The sequence below is a fragment of the Diceros bicornis genome, chromosome 4 (genome assembly GCF_020826845.1).
Source record: "Diceros bicornis minor isolate mBicDic1 chromosome 4, mDicBic1.mat.cur, whole genome shotgun sequence".
Classification (NCBI taxonomy): Eukaryota; Metazoa; Chordata; class Mammalia; order Perissodactyla; family Rhinocerotidae; genus Diceros; species Diceros bicornis.
Window position 1 is genome coordinate 10,613,645 of NC_080743.1, and position 25,077 is coordinate 10,638,721.

The following is a 25,077-nucleotide window of genomic DNA, read 5'->3' on the forward strand; positions in this document are numbered from 1 at the left end:
TTGAGTAGTGGATTCATGGATGTTTTTTATAGTATAAATAATCATATACATACCCAAGAAAGAGAGTCATGTGTGTGCCAAATTTTCAGGTGTGTTATGAACAAAGAACTATGACTACTCAAATTGATGTACTTGTGGGTATATGTATAGAACTGCAAAAATATTAAAAGTTATACGAGGAAAAATTACATGGTGCTTTGAGAAAGTATAACATGGATCTTGATTGAAGACAAGGGAACAAAGACAACCTTTTTTTTTGGAAGTAGTATTTAGGCTGAGATATGAAGGTCTACAATCACAGGGAGCTGGGTGGGAGTGCAAGAAAAAGCAGTTATGTTGCTCTGGAAATCTGTGTGAAGTCCCTGAGTCTAGAAAATGATTGGAAGAGAAATCTACTGTGTGCCTGGAGCATGGGGAAGGGCACAAGACAAGCTGGGGGAGCAGGGACCAGGTGTTGGTGCAGATATAGAGAAGTGAGGTGATCAGATATGTTTTAAAAAGATGACTTTGTTGACTTGGAGGTGGACAATAATGGAAGATAGAAGGTCATGTCTGGAGACCAGACCAGTCCTCCTTTGGAGGACACCTACTACTGAAAATGAGAATGTAGCTGGTAAAAAATAAAGAACTTAAAGAAAACTATCACCATAATTCTATGGTGTTTGACCTGAATAAATGGAAGAATGGAGTTACCATTGACAAAGATAGGAAATACTGAGGGGAGAGTAAATTTGAAAGGTCCTTAAAAATTCAGAATTGAATTTAAGTTTAGGAAGCTTATTGCACATTCAAAGGGAGATGTCAAGTAGGCAATTGTATATATCAAGGTGGAGTTCAGGGAAGTGTCAGAAATAGAAATGTAAATTTGAAAATCATCAAAATATATGCAGCATTTAAAAGCCCAGATACTGACTGGGAATATGTATGGAGTCAGTGTAAACTGAATGTGAACTGAGTTCTGGGACCCCCCAACATGGATAAATCTCAAAAACAAATGGTGAGGAAAAAAAAAATCAAGTTGTACAAAATGTGTTTAATAATAGACAATAGGTGAAAATTTTAATGACGTAAAAAAACATGCGTTTGTGTGTGTATGGTGGGTGCGTAGTGTGAATATAAAACATATGGACAGGAAGTGATACACAACAATGTCAGGATAATGGATGCCTCCGAGAAGAGTGGGAAAAGAATGAGATTGGGAAAAGGATACAAATGGCTTTCAATTTTGGCATTAAAGTTTTATTTTTAAGGAAAACGATTTGAAACAGGAAAATTGATTAAATGGCTGGTAAGAGATTAGACAAAATGACGTAGTGTGTTTAGAGAATTCTATTTAGAAGTTTGTCTTCAGAATAGATGGAGTAGAGAGATGGGGCCATAACTGAGGAAGGTTGTGGCTTGAGAAGTATTTTTTTTCTTTTTGCTGTTGTTATGAGATCATTGTTTGTTTAATTTTGTAAGAAGAGTGGTAAGAATGCATGCGTTTCAGCGCTGATGAAGAGACAGCTTTTGTTAAGAGGGAGAGAATTTCACCATTCTAGTGGGAGTGGAAAAAAGAGAAGTTAGTGATGGATGCAATTAAATTGGTGTATTTGGTTTTGATGAGATTAAAGAGTCCATATCTTTTGGCTTTTAATTTCTCTAAAGAGGCAAGGCCAAAAGCAATAGAAACCTCAGAAATCTGAGGGACATGGAGATGTGAAATAGTGATTGGGAACAATGGGAAAGCGAAATTATTATAGAAATACTTAAAAACTTCCATGTAGTTTTTAGAGCTTAGTTGAGATTGAGGATGTCGGTAACAATTGGCAACAATTTATGTACATACATTTTTCTCAGATGCTTGTCTGCAGTTACAAGGGCTGCAGATTTGTTATATTTCTGGGAGTGTGAATAGAGATAAAAGAGGCTATTATCTGAAAGGAGAAAAGGGAGTCCCACTTGATGTCTTGGTTATTTTAGGGTGCCATTTGCAGTTAGTTGAGCACTATCACAAGCCTGATTGATTGCAAGATCTGTGTGGGCCTTCAATGACAGTGCATGACTTGTATTTCTTCCAGGGAATGTTGGCTTCCAACTAGGTAAGTTATGAATGCCTTAGAACTATGATTGACCCAACTTGGGTCAAATGTTCAGGCCCGTTGCTGGAGATGAGGGGACACCATGATTGATAGCCTCAGCAGGACCACATGGAGTTACAGAGAAATTCTCCAAAAAGTGGATTGCTGCTACCAAAATAACGGGAATGGGAATGCCCGCTGGAGTGGCATGGGGAGCTTTAGCTACCACAGATAGGTAGCATAGCACTGTCCATCCACTTATAAGTGTATTCGTTTATTAAGTGCTCCAAATTAGTAAGTTATAAACATGATGTTTTATTTTTTTTACTCCAACCATATTCTTCAAAATGTTTTGTTCCTAAAAAAAATAGTGAGTGAATTTCAGAACTTCCTGTCACTTTCAATTAGGACAACTCTGTGTGGTTTTAGCCTTCAGCTTCAGCTTCAACTCCTTTGCCATCTGAAAATGTCGGTCCTCTGTCCTCCACATTCAGAGGAAGAAAGAGACATGTCTGTCTTTGAGACGCCTCCTCCCCCCCGTCTCCTCTAAATTCTGTGTCCTGCAGTGTGTCTGGGCACGCTGATGGGAGAAGGAAAGTTACACGTGCTTCTTTATTAACAGATTCTGTTGTAGGTTTCTTTCTGGGTTGATTATGACAGTTTTTCTGGCCACAACAGATAGTCTTTGTGTGGTTAGAGTGCCAATGATCTGGGGCACATACCTGAGTTCTTCTGTAGGTGCTGTGTGTCGCCCACACTGCACACTTCCCTGATTTGGGAGGTCTGACTCAGGCATCCTTGGAAGTATACCCCACTGTGCCTGTTGCTGTGGTATTTTACATAGTAGGACAGCTTCTCATGAAGTTGCCAACAAACTGGCTCAAATACAACTACTTCTAGTTTCCCTTGACTGACAGGAAATTCAGACATTCGTACGGAGTGAGCATAGTCAATGCCAGAGCTTCCTCTGCCTGGTATCCAAATGAAGAAGAGTTAGCTATACAATTCATTATCGGGGAAAGATGTTTGATGATTAATTTTATGTGTCAACTTGGCTGGGCCATAGTACCCAGATATGTGGTCAAACATTATTCTGGATGTTTCTGTGAGAGTGTTTTGGGATGAGATTTACATTTAAGTAGATGGACTTTGAGTAAAGCAGATTGCCTCCATAATGTGGGTGGGTCCCGTTCAATCAGTCAAACGCCGGAAAAGAATAAGAGACTGACATCCCCGCAGAAGAAGGGGTTCGGTAGCAGAGGCTTGTGAACCTGAACTTCAGCTCAGCTCTTCCCGGGGCTCCAGCCAGGCTGCCTGTCCTGCAGATTTTGGACATACCAGCCTCCAAAATCGTGTGACCCAATTCCTTAAAACCTGTCTCTTTATATATATATCTATAGATCTCTCTGTACTTATCTCTTTACATATATCTATACATAGATAATATAGATATACATACATTATTAATTCTGTTTCTCTGGAGACCTCTGACTAATAAGCATTAGTAAACTCACATCACTCTCCTACAAGACTGCAATAATGGTCTTGGTTATTAGGAGATCCTTTGCCCTTGTGGTCTACATTAGTAAATGTATTAATCCTCTTGTTTCCTCAAGGAGGTTGCCCCCGTGGCCATTTTTTTTTCTGCCTACTGAGGGCAGATCAGCATATGTGGGGTATATTTAATAGAGGAATGAAATGTCAGCAGTTGCATTGGTTAGGTACCCTTAATCTCTACAAGCTAGTATTGTAGATACCTCTTCACTTGGCTTAGAGATAGGTGTGCATGAACATGGCAATCACAAAGAGTATCCACTTACACGCACTCCTCCTTACCATTCCCAGACTAAAGGTGGGAATGTTGAGGAGCTTCCTGGTAATAGCATGGCTGGTTACGCCTGCATTTAGTAAACCCTAAAGGAATTGTTTGCCCCCGGGTGTTTGCAGTGTTTCTTAGAAGGTGGGGTACTTTGCATCTCTGTGAGCCCAGTTTTGGTATTTAGGCAACAGGAAAATTCCTCCCACCTCCTATTACCCATGGCTGCTTTTGTCTTGCAGTTTTCTAGAGAGTAATTTGATTTTACTGGAATATCTTGCCATTATGATGAAATTTTTATTGCCTGTTTTTCTCCATTTGTATACCACATCTCTCACAATGGCTACCTGAATTCCTGCCAGTGGAAACCTGAGTGCATTTCTCTCATTGTGAAAGTGGAGCAGGAAATTGTGAGTAGCCACCTGGCTAGAGTGCTGGCTTGGCCTTTGATATAGGAGCAAATGTTAGCAGGATTATTGGCTTCTGTGTGTCTCTGGGGAAAACTCAACCTGTGTAATTTCTTCCTTTGCTGTGGGGGCAGCCACTAGGAAACAGGAAGATTGGCACATTGATGGATGTAAGCCACCAGGGCAAGTAGAGGCCAGGTATGCACTTTAGAAATACAAACTCCTCCACAGATGTTATCAGCAGATTTCTGCATTTGGGCAACACACATATATAACCATTAATTTACAGCTATTAGAGAGGTTGAAGAATCTGTTCAATGTTGTGTTTCTTAATGTCTTTAACCGATGTGTACCTTTGTGTAAGAGAATTATTTACCAGAATAGTTCAAGTGATCTTCTATGACTCTTTTAACCAAATGTACATTAAAAGCTGTTGATAAAATATTGAGAACATTTTGAAATAGCAAAATAGACAATTTTTAACAATTCTTCACAATTGTCTCCTGTAAGAAGTTAGACCAGGGCATGAAAGTTGTGAACCATGAGAAATTCAGTAAAACAGGTATAATGATGGAAAATGAATTAAAATCATTCCTAGCATTATAAATGTCTTCATTTAAAAGTCAGAGTGCATTTGGAACTATTATTCTCACATGCTGAATAATAAAAATCAAGATATATTAGTGGCAAAGAGTTTGACAGTAGTTAAAACGGGCTGCAGCCACTATCAGTACCCTTCCTGTTAGTGTTGTGAGAGCTGTGAAAGTGAAGTACTGCTCTCAGATCTTGTTTCTTTTAAAATATGTGTTTTGGGCTGGCCCCGTGGCTTAGCGGTTAAGCGCACGCGCTTCGCTGCTGGTGGCCCGGGTTCGGATCCCGGGCGCGCACCGACGCACCGCTTCTCCGGCCATGCTGAGGCCGCGTCCCACATACAGCAACTAGAAGGATGTGCAACAATGACATACAACTATCTACTGGGGCTTTGGGGGGGGAAAAATATGTGTTTTCTTCTGAAAAAAAGAATAAGCAAAAATAAGCACATTATATTATAATGTCAATATGAACATCTGGAGTCATACATTTTGAGGATATTTACTTTAATGCTCCAGCTTTCTGTTACCACTATATTACACTGAAAAGGACCTACTTTAGAACGTTTGAATTGTTGGCATAATCAGATTAGGTAACTGGATAAGTTGTCCTATGGAAAAGTAGGATAGTAAAAAACAGCAGTTACCAAAGGAGGAATATCCGGTGAGTGGCTCAATTCTGTGAACTCTTCAGTGGTACATGAATTAATGATGCTGGGTTTTAACAGCTAACTGAGATGTGTATTCAAATGTAGGTGCTGATATCATTGTATATCGCATTAAAGTTGGGAAAGGTAAATTAAATTAAATTATCTTATAGACTAATAAAACACCCAATATAAATTTGAGAATATGAGGATGTTAAAAAAAATGAACAAATAAACAAACAAAAATGGTTTATAAACTATGTTATCTTCTTAGATGAGAAAATCTACAAAATCATTCAACAATACTATACCTATTTAACATATTAAATAAATTAGTGGCATGATACATGAGTGTGGACAACTTTCATTAAAATTCTTGGAAATCCTGCATTCTCCAAAATTAAATTGAAAAGATACAGAAGCAACCAGAGGTATTTGTTGATACTTTACTATAATTGATATTTTGCATCATGCACTGAAAGGGCCAGAATACTTTTGCAAACATCTTAAAAAAAAAAAACCAAAACAGTATGACAGAAAGTTCACAACATTAGGAATCAGAATCCTGATGTCACTCTTTGCCTTTGTCACCTTAAGCAACTGTCATTTAATTCCTTGGAGACAGTTCATTGTTCCAGAACAAATGAAATAACATGTAAAAGTGCTTTATGCATTATAAAATGCAACATATGGTTCACTTGAACGTAGAATTGTAGGCTCTTTTCTGGAGTCCATACCCAACCTGGAGGATTTATTAGAATATAGGAGGAGCCAATGAGGAGGAGGTATGCAAATATTAGAATATGATTTGACTAGAAAAACAAAAATACCATATTTTTATAATAAAAACATTAGAGAGAATGTGGACTTTTCATAAAAGAGCATGAGTTTAAAACTATGAGCGTCATGGATTTAGTACATAAGGTTATAATTCTAACTATTGAAAAATGTACATTTATAGAGTAGAATTCATTCAGTTAGATAACAAAGTTGATCAGCATATTATATTCTAAACAAATGATAGTTTTCCATAGGTAAACATTTAACTTCAGAGAGAAGAATGCTGAATATTCATCTGATAATTCAATGGACTCATTAATTCAGTCATCTACTATAATTAACACTTTTTATAATGTTGTAATATTAGAACTTAGGACAGCGACCCTGGACTATCTTAAACTGTAACAGGAAGGAGAAATATATTTAGCAGAATTCCAGGATTGGGCTTCTCCTTATGAGAGGAGCCATGACAAAGAGATAGGGACTGTAATTCCAGAGGGCTGTGTTTGGCAGGGACAGGCATTATCCAGAAGCTGGGTTTTGGCATAAGGGCAAGGAAAGGGAGCCCGAACAAGCGGTGCTGGGAGGTCAGGTGAATACGAGAGAGGAATATCGTAGTGAGTGACTGCAAAGAAAAAGAAAAGTGAAGATTTTCGCAGATTCTATGATGGCCGGTTCTGTTGCGACTGATGTCTAAAGAGAAATTTTAGGAAGGTTTGCTAGGCATTTGCAGTGGGAAATAGTCATCAGATCTACAAAAAGTCTACTATAAAGATATATATTATGGTTCTTAAAGGATTTTGGATTTAGATTTAGGGGAATTGTTATTTGTTTTAGAAGCAGTAGAGATATCAAATTGGCCCCAAAGTGACCCACATTATATTTAAGATCAAAAAAGAAAAATAGATGTGTATCTAATGGCACACTACTTAATTACAGAATAATATTAATCTTTCCTGTAGTCAAACTGTTAAAAGAAGTTACATTAACTGTATGTGTCCACTCCTACAGGGTGCTAAATACGAGATTTGATATTCAAGTTTATATATATATAAAAATATTTATATTTTTATTATATATTATTATATAGTAATATTTATATTATTATTATATATTATTATATAGTAATATTTATATTATTATATATAAATAACTATATATTTCCTTTGTTTAGGCACATCTTCAAAGTTATAATACCTCAGTTCGATATTTGTTTGATAGAAAATATGTTATTAAAATTTCCTATTATTTTTCAATTTTCAATTTATCTAGCAGTTGTAAAGTTTCAATGACTCAATTTTTGAAATTTTATAGCTGTTTATTTTCCCATAGAAACAATGTTTCATGTATGTAGATATATTTATATAAATTTACTTTGCATCATGATTTAAACTCCAACACAAATACAGGTAGTTTTACTTTGTTCATAACACAATTTTGATTAACTGATAAGTGTTTTTTTAAAAAAACATGTCTATTTTTAGTGTATTTAAAAATAAATTTCAATAATACTTAATCAATGGTAGATTATGCAAGAAGATTAAGGCTAAAAACTTCTATAGTATACCTTAACAGAAGATCTATGAATTAATTTTTAATCTGCATTATAATTACAAAATCATTTAAAAACTATTATTATTGCTATTTTAATAGTAATAGACTATTTATTAGAGCGGTTTTAGGTTCATAGCTCAATGAACCATAAGCTACAGAGATTTTGCATAAGCCTCTTGTTCCTACACGTGCGTAGCCTTCCCGATTATCACCAATCCCCTACCAGAATGGTGCATTTGTTACAATTGATAAACCTACATTGACACATCATTATCAAAGATCATAGTTTACATTACTGTTCACTCTTGGTGTTGTACGTTCTAAGGGTTTGGAGAAATGTATAATGACACGTGCACTGTATTCACCATTATAGTATCACATAGAGTAGTTCACTGCCCTAAAAATCCTCTGTGCTCTGCCTATTCATCCTTCCCTCTCCACAACCCCCGGCAACCAATGATCTTTTTTCTGTCTCCATAGTTACCTTTTCCGGAAAGTTATATAGTTGGGATGATAAAGTATGCAGCCTTTTCAGATTGGCTTCCTTCCTTTAGTAGCATGCACTTACGATTCCTCCATGTCTTTTCATGACTTGGTAGCTTTGTTTTTTTTCAATACTGAATAATATTCCACTGTCTGGATGTACCACAATTAATTCATCCATTGACACACTGAAGGAAATCTTGGTGCTTCCAAGTTTTGGCAAATATAAATAAAGCTGTTATAAAAATCATGTGTTTTTGTGTGAAAAAAAGTTTTCAACACCTTCGGTAAATGCCAAAGAGTGTTATTGCTGAATTTTGTGGTAAACGTATGTTTAGTTTTGTAAGAAACTGCCAAACTTTCCAAGTGGCAATACCATTTTGCATTCCCACCAGCCAAGAATGAGAGTTCCTGTTGTTTCACATCCTCAACAGCATTTGGTGTTGTAGTGTTCTGGATTTTGACCATTCTAATAGGTATGTAGTGGTATCTTACTGCTGTTACATTTTGAATTTCCCTGATAACATATGCTATGGAGCATCTTTCATATGCTTATTTGCATTTCTGTATCTTCTTTGGTGAGATATCTGTTCAAGACTTTCACCCATTTTTAAATTAGATTGCTTGTTTTTTATTGTTGAGTTTGAGAGTGCTTGGTATATTTTGGATAACAGTCCATTTTCAGATACGTCTTTTGAAAATATTTTCTCCAAATCTCTGGCTTCTCTTGTCTTTCTCTTGGACAATGTCTTTCAAAAGGCAGACATTTTTAATTTTAATAAAGCTCAGCTTATTGATTATTTCATAGATTGTGCTTTTGGTGTTTTATCTCAAAACTCACTGCCAAATCCAAGGTCATCTAGGTTTGCTCCTATGTTATCATCTAGCAGTTTTATAGTTTTACATTTAGATCTATGGTTCACTTCATGTTAACATTTATGAAGAGTGTATGATCTATGTCTGTATTCATATTTTTTGCATGTGAATGTCTAGTTGTGACAGCACCATTTGTTGAAGAGACTATCTTTTCTCAGTGTATTGCCTTACTCCTTTGTCAAAGATCAGTCGACTTTATTCATGTGGGTCCATTTCTGGGCTATTCTGTCTCTATTCTGTTCCACTGATCAGCCAATACCATATTGTCTTCATTACTGTAGCTTTATAGTCAGTCTTGGAGTTGGGTAGCATCAGTCCTCCGGCTTTGTTCTTCAATATTGTATTGGATGTTTTGCCTCTTCATATAAACTTTAGAATCAATTTGTTGATATCCACAGAATAACCTCCTGGGATTTTCAGTGGGATTGCATTGAATCTATATACCAAGTTGGGAGGAAGTGTAATCTTGACAATTTTGAGTCTTCCTATCCTCGGACATAGAATATCTCTCCATTTATTTAGTTCTTCTTTGATTTTGTTAGAGTTTTATAATTTTCTTGATATAGATCTTGTACATATTTTGTTATATTTATACCTAAGTATTTCATTTTGGGGATGGTATAATATTTTTAATTACAAATTCCATTTGTTTATTGCTGGAATATGGGAAAGTGATTAACTTTTGTGTATTAACATTTTATCCTGCAACCTTGCTATAATCGCTTATTAGTTCCAGGAATTTTTTAATTCTTTTGGATTTTTCTATATAGATGATCATGTGATTTATGAACAAAGACTGTTTTATTTCTTCCTTCCCAATCCTTATGTCTTTTTTTGTCTTACTGCATTAGCTAAGACTTCATGATGTCGAAATGGACGTTCTTGCCTTGTTCCTGATCTTAGTGGAAAGCTTTGGTTTTCTCACCATTAAGTATGATGTTAATACTATAGGTTTTTTGTAGATATTCTTCATCAAGTTGAGGACGTTCCCCTCTATTCTTAGTTTCCTGAGAGTTTTTATCATAAATGAGTGTTGGATTTTGTCAAATGCTTTTTCTGTAACTATTGATAAGTGTTTTTTGTTTAGTCTGTTGAAGTGATGGGTTACATTAATTGATTTTCAAATGTTGAACCAGCTTTGCTTACCTGGGATAAGTCCCACTTGGTTGTGGTGTATAATTATTTTTACACATTGTTGGATTTTATTTGCTAATATTTTGTTGAGGATTTTTACATCTATGTTCATGAAAGATATTGATCTATAGTTTTCTTTTAATGTCACTGTCTGGTTTTGGTATTAGGGTAATGGTGGCCTCATAGAATGAGTTAGGAAGTGTTCCCTCTGCTTCTATTTTCTGAATAAGATTCATAGTAATTGGTATAATTTCTTCCTTAAATGTTTGGTAGAATTCACCAGTGAACTCATCTGGGCCTGGAGCTTTTCTATTGTGGAAGATTATTAAACGTTGAATAACTTTCTTTAATAGATGTAGGCATACTCAAATTGTCTACTTCTTGTGTGAGTTTTTGCAGATTGTGTCTTCCAAGGGATAGGTCCATTTCGTCGAGGTTATGAAATCTGAGGGCAGAGCACTGTTCACAGCATTCCTTCATTGTCCTTTTACTGTAAATGGAAACTGTGGTGATCTCTATTTCTTTTCTGATATTAGTAATTTTTGCCCTTTCTCATTTTTCCTTAGCTTGGCTAGAGGCTTATCAATATTATTGATCTTTCTAAGACCCAGATTTTGGTTTCATTGATTTTTTTCTCTTAAGTTTCTATTTTCGATTTCATTATTTCTGCTTAATTCTTATTTCTTTTCTTCTGCTTACTTTGAAATTAATTTTCTCTTCTTTTTCTACTTTCCTAAGGTGGAAACTTAGATGATTAATTTTATGTCTTTTTTCTTTTCTAATATATGCATTCAATGCTATAGATTCCCTATGATCACTGTTTTTGCTGCATCTCACAAATTTTGATAAGTTGTGGTTTCATCTTCATTTAGTTCAAATATTTTAAAATTTTTCTTGAGATGTCTTTTTCAACTTTTGTTGAAAAAGAACACATTTATAAGTGTGTTGTTTAATCTCCAAGTATTTTGGAATTTTTCAGCTATCTCTCTGTTATTGACTTCTAATTTAATTCCATTGTGGTCTGAGGGCAGGTGTGTTTTATGGCCCAGAATGTGATCTATCTTGGTGTCTATAACATGTTCCATGTGAGCTTGAGAAGAGTGTGTGTTCTGTTAGATGAAGTAATCTATAGATGTCCATTATATCCAGTTGAGTGGTGGTGTTGTTGAGGACAACTATGTCCATACTGATTTTCTGTCTGCTAGATCTGACCATTTCTGATAAAAAGGTGTTTAGGTCTCCAATTATAACGGCAGATTCATCTACTTCTCCTTGTAGTTCGATCAGTATCTGCCTCACTTATCTTGACAGTCGTTGTTAAGCACCTATACATTGAGGATTGTTATGTCTACTTGGAGACTGATTTTTTTTACATTATCTAATGCCCCTCTTTAACCTTGATAACTTTTTATTGCTGTGAAGTCTGCTTTTTCTGCAATTAATATAGCTATTCCCACTATTTTTTGTGAGGAAGATCAGCCCTGAGCTAACATCCGATGCCAATCCTCCTCTTTTGCTGAGGAAGACTGGCCCTGGGCTAACATCTGTGCCCATCTTCCTCTACTTTATATGGGACGCCACCACAGCATGGCTTGACAAGCAGTGCGTCGGTGCGTGCCTGGGATTCGAACCTGCGAGCCCTGGGCCACCGAAGAGGGGTGCGCGCAGTTAAGCGCTATGCCACCTGGCCAGCCCCATATTCCCACTTTCTTTTGATAAGTGTTAGCATGGTATATCTTTCTCTATCTGTTTACTTTTAATTTATATGCATCTTTATATTTAAAGTTTTTTTTTTTTTTTTAGACAATATATAGTTGGGTCTTGGTTTTTGATCTGTCTCTGTCTTTTAATTGGTGCATTTAGACATTGCCATTTGAAGCTATTATTTATATATTGGGTTAATATCTACCATATTTGTTACTTTTTTCTATTTGTTGCCATTTTCTTTGTCTCTATTTTGGTCTTCCACTCTTTGTCTGCCTTTTGTGGTTTAATTGAGCATTTTATATAATTCTGTTTTTCTCCTTTCTTAGCTTGTCAGTTATATTTTGTTTTTTTACTTTTTTTAGTGGTTACCCTGGAGTTTGCAGTATACATTTATAACTAATCCAAGTCCACTTTCAAATAACACAATACCACTTCCCGAGTAGTGCAAGTACTTTACAATAACACAATAATCCTAATTCCTCTCTCCTATCTCTTGTATCATTGCTGTCAATATATGTAACTATACTATATATATATATAAAATTAAATAAAATTTGCTGTTATTATTTTGAACATGTTGTTTTGTCTTAGATTAATTAAGAAAAATAAGTTTTTTATTCTACCTTTACTTCTCTGATGATTTTCCTTTCTTTATGTAGATCTGAGTTTCTACTGAAACAAATTCCTTCAATTTTTGTTTTTTGGGAAAGTTTTATTGCTCCTTCACTTTTGAAGGATAATTTTTCAGGGCACAGAATTCTAGGTTGGTATTTTTTTTTCTCTCAACACTTTAAATATGTCACTCTATTCTCTTCTTGTTTGCATGGTTTCTGAGGAGAAGTTGGTTGTAATTATTATCTTTACTCCTCTATAGGTAAGGTTTTATCCCCCCCTCTGGCTTCTTTCAGGAATTTTATTTTTATCTTTGATTTTCTCTAGTTTTAAAATGATATGACAGTATAATTTTTTTTTACGTCGATTTTGTTTGATGTTCTCTGAGCTTCCTGGGTCTGTGGATTGGTGTCTAACATTAATTTGTGGAAATTCTTACTCATTATTTTTTCAAATATTTATTTTGTTATATTCCTTTCTTTCTTATCCTTCTGGTATTCCCATGATGCATACATTTCACCTTTTATAGTTGTCTCACAGTTATTGGATATTCTGTCCTGTTTTTTCAGTCTTTTTGTTTGTTTGCTTGGTTTTCAGATATCCTCAAACTCAGGAATTCTTTTCTCAGCCATGACCAGTTACTAATAGGCCCATCAAAGGCATTCTTCATTTCTGTTACACTGTTTTTGATCTATAGAAGTTCTTTTTGTTTTTCCTTAGAATTTTCATCTGTCTTACGTTGCCCGTCTACTCTTGCCTGCTGTCCGCTTTATCTATTAGAGCCCTTAGCATAGAAATCATAGTTGTTTTAAATTGTTCTGCTAATTCTAACATCTCTGCCATATCTGTGTCTGGGTCTGGTGCTTAATGTGTCTCTTCAGACTGTGTTTTTTGCCTTTTAGTATGCCATGTAGTTTTTTGTTGATGGTAGAAATGATGTACTGGGTAAAAGGAACTGCTGTAAATGGGTCATTAGTAATGTGGTACTGAGGTGTGGGCAAGGGGAAGTGTTCTATATCTAGTCCTATGATTAGGTCTCAGTCTTGTAGTGAACCTGTGCTTCTCAACTATGAACTTTGCACTTGCATCTCAGTCCCCCACCTCCCTTATGTGGGTGGGGCAGGATGGCTAGAGTGGGCTGGGTTTGGATATTCCCCTTCTCCCACATGGTAGGCAAGATTGGCTAGGGGTAGGTATTTCCCTTCTTCCAGGTAAATTGGGCTCTGATAAAACCCCAGCAGGTTAGGCTCAGGTTAAATAGTTTCACTTAAGGACAGACCTTGTTAATGAGAACAAAATGCTCTGGCATATTTCAAAATGGTTCCTTTTCCCCTCCCCCTGCCGAAAGTACAATTTTTTCTGATATTCACTTTAATAACTTGTTAGAGCTTCAGGAGGTAAAACTCACAGAAGTGTAGGGTCCTCCCGTGTCCCCCTGGAGTTTTTATCTCTCAGGCTTGTCCACACTGAGCCTTCAGCAGTCATCAATTACAGTTCAGGATTCACTACCCTAGCACTGACTCCAACGGAGATTTCCTCTCCTAGGTTTCTGTTCCATTAGTTGTGATTCTTCTGTGTTTGTCTGTTGATTTCTCCAATTTTACGGTCAGCAGTTTGCTCTGTGACCTTACTTCTCTGACGGATCTAAGACGAGTTGTTGATATTTCAGTTTGTTCAGCTTATTGCTTGTTAGGATGGAGTGGCACCTTTCAAGCTTGTTATATGCTGGGCCAGAACCAAAGTCATTTTTGAGGAAAAAATTTCTTGATTTCAGAGAAGAGTTATCCCTTTTTCTGCCCCCGTAAAACCATACCGCTAAGCTGACACCACCATAAAACTACTACTCTTTTTCCTTCCAAATTATAGTAAACATTTAAAAACAGTACTATCTTCATAATACTGAAGACAAAATTAGTTTTCTGGGACATTTTGAAATATCGCATTTTGGCTTGAAAATAAATTTAAGTAAAATATTTTTTAGTCACACCAATTCCATGCTTAAACAATACCGTCAGCTGATTCCTTTTGCCAATATTTTGGCAACTATTTTAAGTCCTCATCCACCTTAAGTAGCTGAGTCAAAAATACCAAGAAATCTCATGTAGTTAATTTCACAAATGTGTTTTGCCTTTCTCCTTCCATTCCCGTATATTTATATATGGTAGCTTTTCTCACTAGACTATCTTTCCAAAGATACTGCCTGTCACCTCTGTTTATCATGCATTATGGCTTAGTTTAAATGCTACTTCCTAGATGAATCCTCTTTGTTATTTCAGTCTGCTTAGATTGCTACTGCCCTCATTGTGTTGTGTAGTCTTTTCAGTTGTATTCAACAGTTTGCAATCTTACCTTGGGGCAGTTACTTACACTCTCAGGGCCTCAGTTTCCTTATTTGTAACATGAGCATAGTAAGGATAACTATGTCAGAGAGTTGTTGGGACAATACAGTGACTTAATTTAAAATGCTTGGAACAGAGTCTGACAAATATGTGTTAGCTATAGTTGTAATAAAAAAGAAATTGAAGTCTGAATCACCTAGTTTTGTTCATTAAGCTCTTTTGGGGGTAATATCTTAACTAGCTGTTCCATATGGCCTATATAGATAACACTTTAGTAAAAAGTAACTTAAAGTATCATATAATTAATGGCAATGAAATGGTAGACATGTGAGTTGTTTCTTTAACATTTTAATATTATAAGGAAAAAAAAGATTTTAAAAGCTAAGGTACCTGAAAATTGTTACAGACTGTGTTTAGGCTGTTAGATTACAGCCATATTTCAAAAGATGTCCTGGGTAATTCGGATCTGAAATTAGAGGGAACTACTGTGGTGTTTTTAAAACATATCTACAAATTCATTTTTTTTCTTCCAGCTTTATTGAGATATAATTGATACATAACTGTGCAAGTTTAAGGTGTACAACATAATGATTTGACATATTATATATTGTGAAATGATTACTACAATAAGGTTAGTTGATACATCCATCGCCTCACATAGTTACAATTTTGTGCGCAAGTGTGTGTATGGTGAGAACTTTTAAAATCGACTCTTTGCAACTTTCAAATATATAATATGGTATTATTAACTATAGTCATCATGCTGTAGATTACATCTCCAGAATTTATTCATCTTAAAACTGAAGTTCATACCCTTTGACCACCTTCACTCATTTTCCCCACTCCTAACCCCTCACCCTTAGAAACCACCTATCTGTTCTGTTTCTGAGTTCATTTTTATTTTAGATTCCACATATAAGTCAGATCATATAGTATTTGCCTTTCTCTGTCTGACTTACTTCACTTAGCATAATGCCCTCAAGGCCAATTCATGTTGTTGTAAATGGCAGGATCTCCTTTTTAAAGGCTGACTAATATTCCATTGTGTATATATATATATATATATATATATGTATACCACAAATTTTTTATCCATTAATCCATCAATAGACACTTAACTTGTTTTCAAGTCTTGGCTACTGTAAATAATGTTGTAATGAAAATGGGGGTACAGATACCTCTTTGAGATACTGATTTCATCTCCTTCAGATATGTACCCAGAAGTGGGTTTGCTGAACTCATATGGTGGTTGTATTTTTAATTTTTTGAGGAATCTCCATACTGTTTTCCATCATGGCTGTACCAATTTACATTCTCACCAACAGTGTACAAGGGTACTCTTTTCTCTATATCCTTACCAACACATATCTCTTGTCTTTTTGATAACAGTTATTATAACAGATGTGAGGTGATATCTTATAGTGGTTTTGATTTGCATTTTCCTGATGATTAGTGATGTTGAGCAACTTTTCATGTACCAGTTGGCCATTTCAATATGGAAATCTATAGAAAAATGTCTATTCAGGTCCTTTGCCCATTTTTTAACTGGATTATTTACTTTTTGGCTATTGAGTTGTATGAGTTCCTTATATATTTTCAATATTAACCTCTTATCAGATATATGTGGTTTGCAAGTATTTTCTCCCATTCCATAAGTTGCCTTTTTGTTCTGTTGATAATTTCTTTTGCTGTGCAGAAGATTTTCAGTTTGATGTAGTCCCACTTATTTGTTTTTGCTTTTGTTGCTTGTGCTTTAAGTATATATGTATCCATAAAACCATGCCCAAGCCCAATGAAAAGGAGCTTTTCCCCTATGTTTTCTTCTAGGAGTTTTATGGTTTCAGGTCTTACAGTTAAGTCCTTAATCCATTTTTGGGTTAATTTTTATGGGTAGTTTAAGATAAGGATCTAGTTTGATTCTTTTGCATGTGAATATCCAGATTCTCCAGCACCGTTTATTGAAGATACTTTCTTTTATCCATTGACTATTTTTGGCTCTCAGGTCAAATATTAGTTGACTGTATATGCATGGATTTATTTCCAGGCTATTGATTCTTTTCCGTTGGTCTATGTGTCTGTTTTTATGCCAGTACCATACTGTTTTGATTACTATAGCTGTGTAATACAGTTTGAAATCAGGAGTGTAATGTCTCCAATTTTGTTCTTTCTCAGGATTGCTTTGTCTATTCAGGGTCTTTTGATGTTCCATGAAATTTTAGGATTGTTTTTTCTGTTTCTGTAAAAAATAAAAGCCTTTGGAATCTTGATAGAGATTGCATTGAATGTATAGATTGATTTGGGTAGTATGGATATTTTAACAATATTCATTTTTCCAATCCATGGATTCCACAGGATATCTTTCCATTTATTTGTATCTTCTTCAATTTCTTTCATCAATTTCTTGTAGGTCTCATTGCACAGATCTTTTACTCCCTGGTTAAATTTATTCCTAAGTATTTTATTATTTTTGTGCTATTGTAAATGGGATTTTTTTCTCTGTTTCTTTTTCAGATGCCTCATTGTTATTGTATGGAAACATAACTGATTTTCGTATGTTGACTTTATATCCTACAACTTTACTGAATTTGTTTATTAATTCTAACAGTTTTTTAGTGGAGTCTTTAGGATGTTTTTGTATATAAAATCATGTCATCTGCAGAGACAATTTTACTTTTTCTCTTCCAATTTGAATGCCTTTTAATTCTTTTCCTGGCCTACTGTCTCTGTCTAGGACTTCTAATACTATGTTGAATAGGAGTGATGAGACTGAGTACCCTTGTCTTATTCCTGATCTTTGAGGGACAGTTTGATGTCAGCTGTGGACTTGTCACACATGACCTTTATTATGCTGAGAGTTTTTATCATGAATGGAAGTTAAATTTTGTCAGTCATTTTTCTGCATCCTTTGAGGTGATTGTGTGATTTATATCTTTCATTCTATTAATGTGATGTATCACATTTATTGATTTGTGTATGTTGAACCACCCTTACAGCCCAAGAATGTGGATCATAGTGTATGATCCCTTTAATGTGCTGTTGAATTCAGTTTGCTAGTATTTTGTTGAGAATTTTTGTCTCTATATTCATCAGGGATATTGATCTGTAGTTCTCTTTTCTTGTGGTGTCCTTATCTGGCTTTGTTATCAGGGTAATGTCGGCCTCATAAAATGAATTTGGGAGTGTTCCCTCCTCTTCAATTTTTTGAAAGTGTTTGAGAAGAACTGGCGTTAATTGCTTGGTAGAATTCACCAGTGAAACTAACTGGTCTGGACCTTTTTTTAGGTGGGAGGTTTTTGATTACTGGTTCAGTCTCCTTTCTCATCATTGGTCTATGCGGATTTCTCATTTCTTCCTGAATCAGTCTTGGTAGGTTGTGTGTTTCTAGGAATTTGTTCATTTTTTCTAGGTTGTCCAATTTATTGGCATATAATTGTTCATAGTAGTCTCTTATGGTTCTTTATATTTCTGTGGTATCATCAGTTTAATGTCTCCTCTATCATTTATAGTTGTATTTATTAGGGTCTTCTCTCTTTTTTATTGGTTAATCTAGCTAAAATTTTGTCTATTTTGTTTACCTTTTTAAAGAACTAACTATTGGTTTTGTTAATCTTTTCTATTGTTTTCCTAGTCTCTATTTTATTTATTTCTGCTCTAATCTTTATTTCCTTTCTTATTCTAACTTTGGGCTTCATTTGTTCTCCTTTTTTTAGTTCCTTGTGGTGTAAACTTAGGTTATTTATTTGAGATCTTTCTTTTTTCTTAATGTATGCTTTTGCCATTGTAATCTTCCCTCTTAGAACTACTTTTGCTGCATCCCATATGTTTTGGTATGTTGTGTTCCCATTGTAATTTGTCTTAAGATTTTTCAAATTGCTCTTTTTATTTCTTCTTTGATACATTGGTTGTTCAGAGGTCTGTAAATTCTGATACCCTTCCCCCATCAAAAGGAGGAGTCAGTGTCCTCTCCCCTTGAGAATGAGCCAGCTTTTGGGACAGCCCTGATGAACAGAATGTAGTGGAAATGACTCTGCATTGTTTCTGAGACTATGGTTGCAAAGACCATGCAGGTTTTCCTGGTAGCTCTTTGAACACTGGCTGTGGGTATTCCTTTGGTCACTATGGAAGAAGTCCAGTTACCATGAGGCTGTCTGGTGGAAAGACCACATAAAGCAGGCGGGGGCTGGCCCTGTTGCATAGCGGTTAAGTGCATGTGCTCCACTGCTGGCCGCCCAGGTTTGGGTCCCGGGAATGTACCGATGCACCGCTTGTCAGGCCATGCTGTGGCGGTGTCCCATATAAAGTGGAGGAAGATGGGCACAGATGTTAGCCCAGGGCCAGTCCTCCTCAGCAAAACGAGGTGGATTGGCATGGATGTTAGCTCAGGGCGACCTTCCTCACAAAAAAAGAGAGAGAGAGAGAGAGATGCCAGAGGAGGCCTACTCATTCTGGTTTCTATTGGAATCTTCTCAGTCCAGGTGCCGGACATATAAGCAAAGAAGTTTCAAGATGACTCCATGAGAGAAACCAAGCAAGAACTGCTGACCCAGTCATTCCCCAGTCTTGAGCAAAATAAATAATGGTTTGTATTTTAAGGCACTCTTCTTCAGTAATTATCACACAGCATAAGATAACTACATTGGACACTAACCCTTTCTACATTCTAAAGTAATTAATTAATTATTTTTTATGTAAAGGAATGAGAAAGAATCAAAACTCAAATGAGAGATATGAGTCAAAAAGATTTTTATTTTTTTTTAAATGTTAAAAACACTGTTAAATATCTTGAAATTCTACAAAGCAATAATTAAATATAATCCTCTGTTTTCTCAGCTTCTACCACTATAAAGATCTTTCATTTATTTCCGAAGTTTGAATAGGAGAAAACCCTCATCACCCAACAAACACACACACACACTGTACACCCCCTCACCCTACCTGACTCTTGCTTTTTGGTGGACAAATAAGGAGAAGGTTTTCCGTTATTAAGATCCAGGGGCACAGCGTGGCCAATTCTTTGCAGAAGTACGCTGTTCTGGCTATGTTTGCTTAAAATTGGGCCATTGAAACAGGAATGGAATGAAATCACATATTTTTTTGCTCATTTTGGGTTGTGAGACACTCACGACTTAGTCTCTAATAGAATTATTATGAAGGAGTGAGTATGCATAATATTTCAGGACAGAGAAAAAGAGACATGAGAGCTTTCTAGTACAATCTGTGCTTTCATCTTCTTCATTGCTGTCACTTGTGAAATTATCTTTTTGGAGTAAAACAGTCTTGTGATTCCAATGAAGCAGGAACACTTCTGACAATTTATGAAGGCTGTTCTTTCTCTCAGAGAAGAGGGACAGACACATGGCTAATGGCCAAGAGTCTTGGTCTGCAAGTTCAGGATTTCCCAAAGGAGCCCTGGCTCGATAAATGTTTCTGTTTTCTAATGGAAATGTGTATAGATTTTTATATGCCAGAATAGGCATTTGAAATTATACATTATATTGATACTTGCTACAGAAATTTATAAAGCAATTGGACCTATTTAATCCTAGATAAGAAAGCTGAACTGTTGGCATATTCCTTCCCAAATCTGTCTTTGCATATACACTCTCAAAGTACTTCAAGCTGCTTTAATGAATGTACTGTGCTTGATTAGTTGTTCCTTTAAATAATAGGTGGTGGAAAGTGGAGGATTTATTGAGGGAATATTATCTTAGTTTTAAACTGTAAAACTTGTTTTTATTGAACATTGTTATAAATGAATTCAAAAGTACAATTCTGTGAGGCATTTGGAAGCAGATACTTATACTCTAAAGTCTCTACTGAGACTTGGTTTGTCACCTGTGGAAAACGAATTCTGAATAAGTAGCACTGAGATTAGTCATTTTGGCCTCTACTGAATTGCAGTTGTTCAAGCGTCGCTAGAACCTTCTCCATATTCTGGCACCTGAGTGTTGTATATCTCACCTGTAACCACAAACTGAAACTGAACCAGTGAAACTGACTTGCTCAGAATGGAAGCACTGATGTTGGCAGCTGAGATGGAGGACTCTCAGAGGAAGTCCAAGTTAATATGACAACTCCACTGAAGCGAGCCACCACTAAAGGAAAGAGACTAGCATACGCAAGCTGTAATTTCTAGAAGAGAATAACATTAAGAGTTTCTTCCTAACATGGGATACCTTTTCCCCTCAGCATTCCTTCTAGCAAGTTAGCTAAAGAACCATTGTGAGGGTTCTGAAACACCAATGGTTTTGTGTGCCGTCAGAAATCCTTGTATCCAGGTACATTAATGCCCCAAAAGGGAAAAAAGATGCATGTGTTAAAAGCAGTTAACAGCATTCTATCCAAAATTGTGTCAGGTATTAATATATCTCCTGACCCAGATTCAAGGTAACAGTTAAACACCCACACACACATAGACAAACAAACATAGAAGGAGTAGATCTTTTCATATCAGTATTTAACTCAATTCTTCTCTCTTTGGAAACAGAATTTCCATTTTCTTGAAATAAAATGGAGTTTTTTGTATCTTGCCTTTCTAATTGTATTTTCTATATTCTTTTGTTAAGGCCTTGGTCTCGGTATATTGTCAAATTAATTGTACATGATCAAAAATTAAACAAATTTAGGAGACATTATTATCTATTTGGGGCTAAAAAAGATCCAAGCTTTCTTTGGAATGTGGCACCCATATATAGTAGAGGCAAAAGCTCTACAAACATATTTATGTGCCAGAGAAAATGAAATATCATTGGTCTTTACTTCATTCATCCTCCCTCTCATCCCTGAATATATGTTTTCTTTGTCTTCATAGATGGGTCTAGCTCAGGGGTAGGTGTTAAGAATAGTTCTGTTGCCTGCACACGTAAATGTGTGAAAACTCACGTGAAGCCATGGAAGGACAGTATCGTGCTTTCATACCAAAGAGAAGGCAATCATTAATACTTACTTATAGCAAAATAATACATCACGAAAGAGGGAGATGAAGACATATACCCTTTGAATAGAAGTTTTGGAAACAGAAGCTGGTTCTTGAACTTTAGCTTCTATTCCGTTAAGTGGCTTTGATTTTCTAAAGCTGAGAAAATGGACCGTGAAGAATGGTCTGTATGTCTCTACCTAGGTTCTTTTGTCTTTACGTTGACTGCAAATCTTCTCCAAAACCATTTTGGTAGAATATTTATTATATTTCCAACAGATTCTTAAGCTGCTTAAAAAAATTATTGATTAATTTGTTCTATGGTCATGACTAACACAGTAAAGAAAGTTATTATCAAAAATATAGTTGTAGTCAAAAGATTTTGACTTTTCTGAATAAAGAAATAATACATAGTGCTTGACACTGCACCCATAATTTTATACCTCAGTGATTTTAATACAATGAATATTAGATATGTAATTTCAACTTTCAACTCTAGTAAGAGATGGATTTGCCTCTGCCACTTGGAATTTAGATTCATGTCTTTTAGCTCATTCAGGAAAGTTCCCATATAGGAGTATGTCAGTCATCAAAATGCTCAAATTTGTTTGTGATTACTTTGATTTTTTTTCCATTTGAAGTGTTTATTTTCTTGGTTCTATACACTTCCAAAGAGATTCTGTGTACAGATTGGCTGAGAGACAGTTCAGTTCAATGCAAAAAAAATTAGCATTTTCCTTAACTCTATTAAATGATCCTTGTTGTCATAAGCAGTAGTTCTCAAAGTGTGGTCCCCAGAACGGTAGCATCAGCATTATCTGTGAATTTGTTAGAAATGAAAATTCTTAGACCTTATCTAGAGCTACTGATTCAGAAATTCTTGGGGTGGGACCCAGCAATCTAAGTTTTAATGAGCTCTTCAGATGATGCTGATGTGTGGTCCAGTTTAGGAGTCACTGGCTATAAGAATAAAGTGAGTAGGACTGAAAACAAAATATATAAAGGGCCAGACAGACTTGTTGGTCCAGCATGTAGGGCAATAATGCAGTAATAGGAGGCACAAGGAAAATAAAGTCACCATCACATGTGCCATGTTAACTAACTTTAGATAATTTGTTGACATAATAATAGTTTATAAATTTGTAGTACATTGAAGTTATCAAATTTCTTCCAGATATCCTACCATATTGGTTTCTCATAATAACCTTCTGGGTTAGATAGCAGAAACAAAATGTTGGTCCTAATGTATAAGTAAGAAAACACAAAGTTTTGTCAAAGGTCACTCAATTGGAGATAGTATCAGAACTCATCTTCTTTCTCTGGGGCTTCTTGTAACATACCATGTTACAATAAGACACTTATGAGAAGACACTGATTAAAATATGGTACATTTTAATCATTCTACATCAATAATATTTCCAATTTGGATTATTATTCTGAATATTAAGTGACATATTAAAGTGTATCAGAGGAAAGATCATCACTTGTTAGAACTTTCATGGTCTGCATGGTGTGATATATTGAGAAAAGTTTAACCTCCTATACACACTACATTTAGAATTCATTTATTGTATTGTTGAGGTATTGTTATATGGTAAAATTTACAATAAAATACAGATATTTCAAGAAAATCTTAGTCTTTAGTTTTCTTTCTTTCTCAGACTAAATCTCTAGTCAAGTCACCACTATTTTGTTGACACGAGGCATTTTTTGAGTGCCTACTTTAAGGCATGTCCCCTTCTAAGCATTAGGAAAATAAATGCATGCCATAAGTCTTGCATTCCAAAAGCTTCCTTTATCCAGAAACAAAACAAAACTCAGAAAAGGCTAAGCTACCATCACATGGCCTGAACTATAGGCCTGAAGTATAGCAATAGCCTCCTCAACTTTCTCCCTGCCTACACACTTTCCCTGCTACAATCGACAATGAACCTTCTCAAACACAAATGACATTATATTATTTCTCTGCCCAAAACTCTCTAGAAGTTTCTCATTACCTTTAAAGAATAAAATCATAAGTATTTTCCAGAAGATACACATTATCTAACGCCTATGTACCCCCCTGACTTACTGTGCTTTAACTACATCCCCTCATTGTTCCTTCAATGTGCTAAGTATATGCCTAACTTAGGTCCTTTGAACCAGCTGGCCATTTGGTCTGGAACACTTTTGTCTTAAAGATTTTTGTGGCTCATTATTTCATTTTGTTCTGGTCTCTATTTAAATGTTACCTCCTTAGAAAGGCCTTCTCTGACCGATAACTCTATGTAAAATAGTCCCACACCCTCCCAATCTAGTCGCTTTCAAATCCCCTCATCTTGCCACATTTCTTGTTCAAAACATTATCACTTTATATTTCAGGTAGTATATCATTTATTATATATGAATTTTATGCTGCTTACTTAACATTTTATATTACAAAGAATGTATCAATTATTAGATATTAATTATATGTTGTTTATAATTAGTCTCTTCCCCTATTACTTGCATTCCATGAAGGTAGAGATTTTTAATATTTTGTTCACCACTATATCCTTTACACTAAGAACTAAAAGTTAGGAACATACCACAAATTATGCATTAAAAATAATCAGGTCCTTTTATAATGGAAAATTTTCATGAATGATAAAAAGTAGCACATAGTAAAATTGTGTCCTAAATAACATTACTACCAGGCATTTACAAGATAAATAGATTTGAAGGAGGAAATAAAGACACGCAAAGATAGCAGGAGAGTCCCACTATCCGTTGTAAGATACATACTGATCTAAGAAATAGACATAATAAAACATGTGGGAGGTGAAAACATAATAAATTATGTAGAACTGTTAGACTACAAAAGAACCAGTAACACGAGACATCCTCATCTCACCCATTTATACTTATATTCATTGATTATCTAGTAGGAAAAATAAAACTTTATGAAAAATTACAAATGTTCACGATTTTTTTTTTCACATTCTATAAATGACTAAGTGAAGAATTTTGATGAACAATGTGTCAAAAAAGATGGGGAGCTTTTTACCTTTTACATAAAATCTTTGATGGAATATGAATATGTTTGTGGTTTATCCTGTAAAACAAGTTTTACATAAAATCTTTGATGGAATATGAATATGTTTGTGGTTTATCCTGTAAAACAAGTTCATTGAGGTA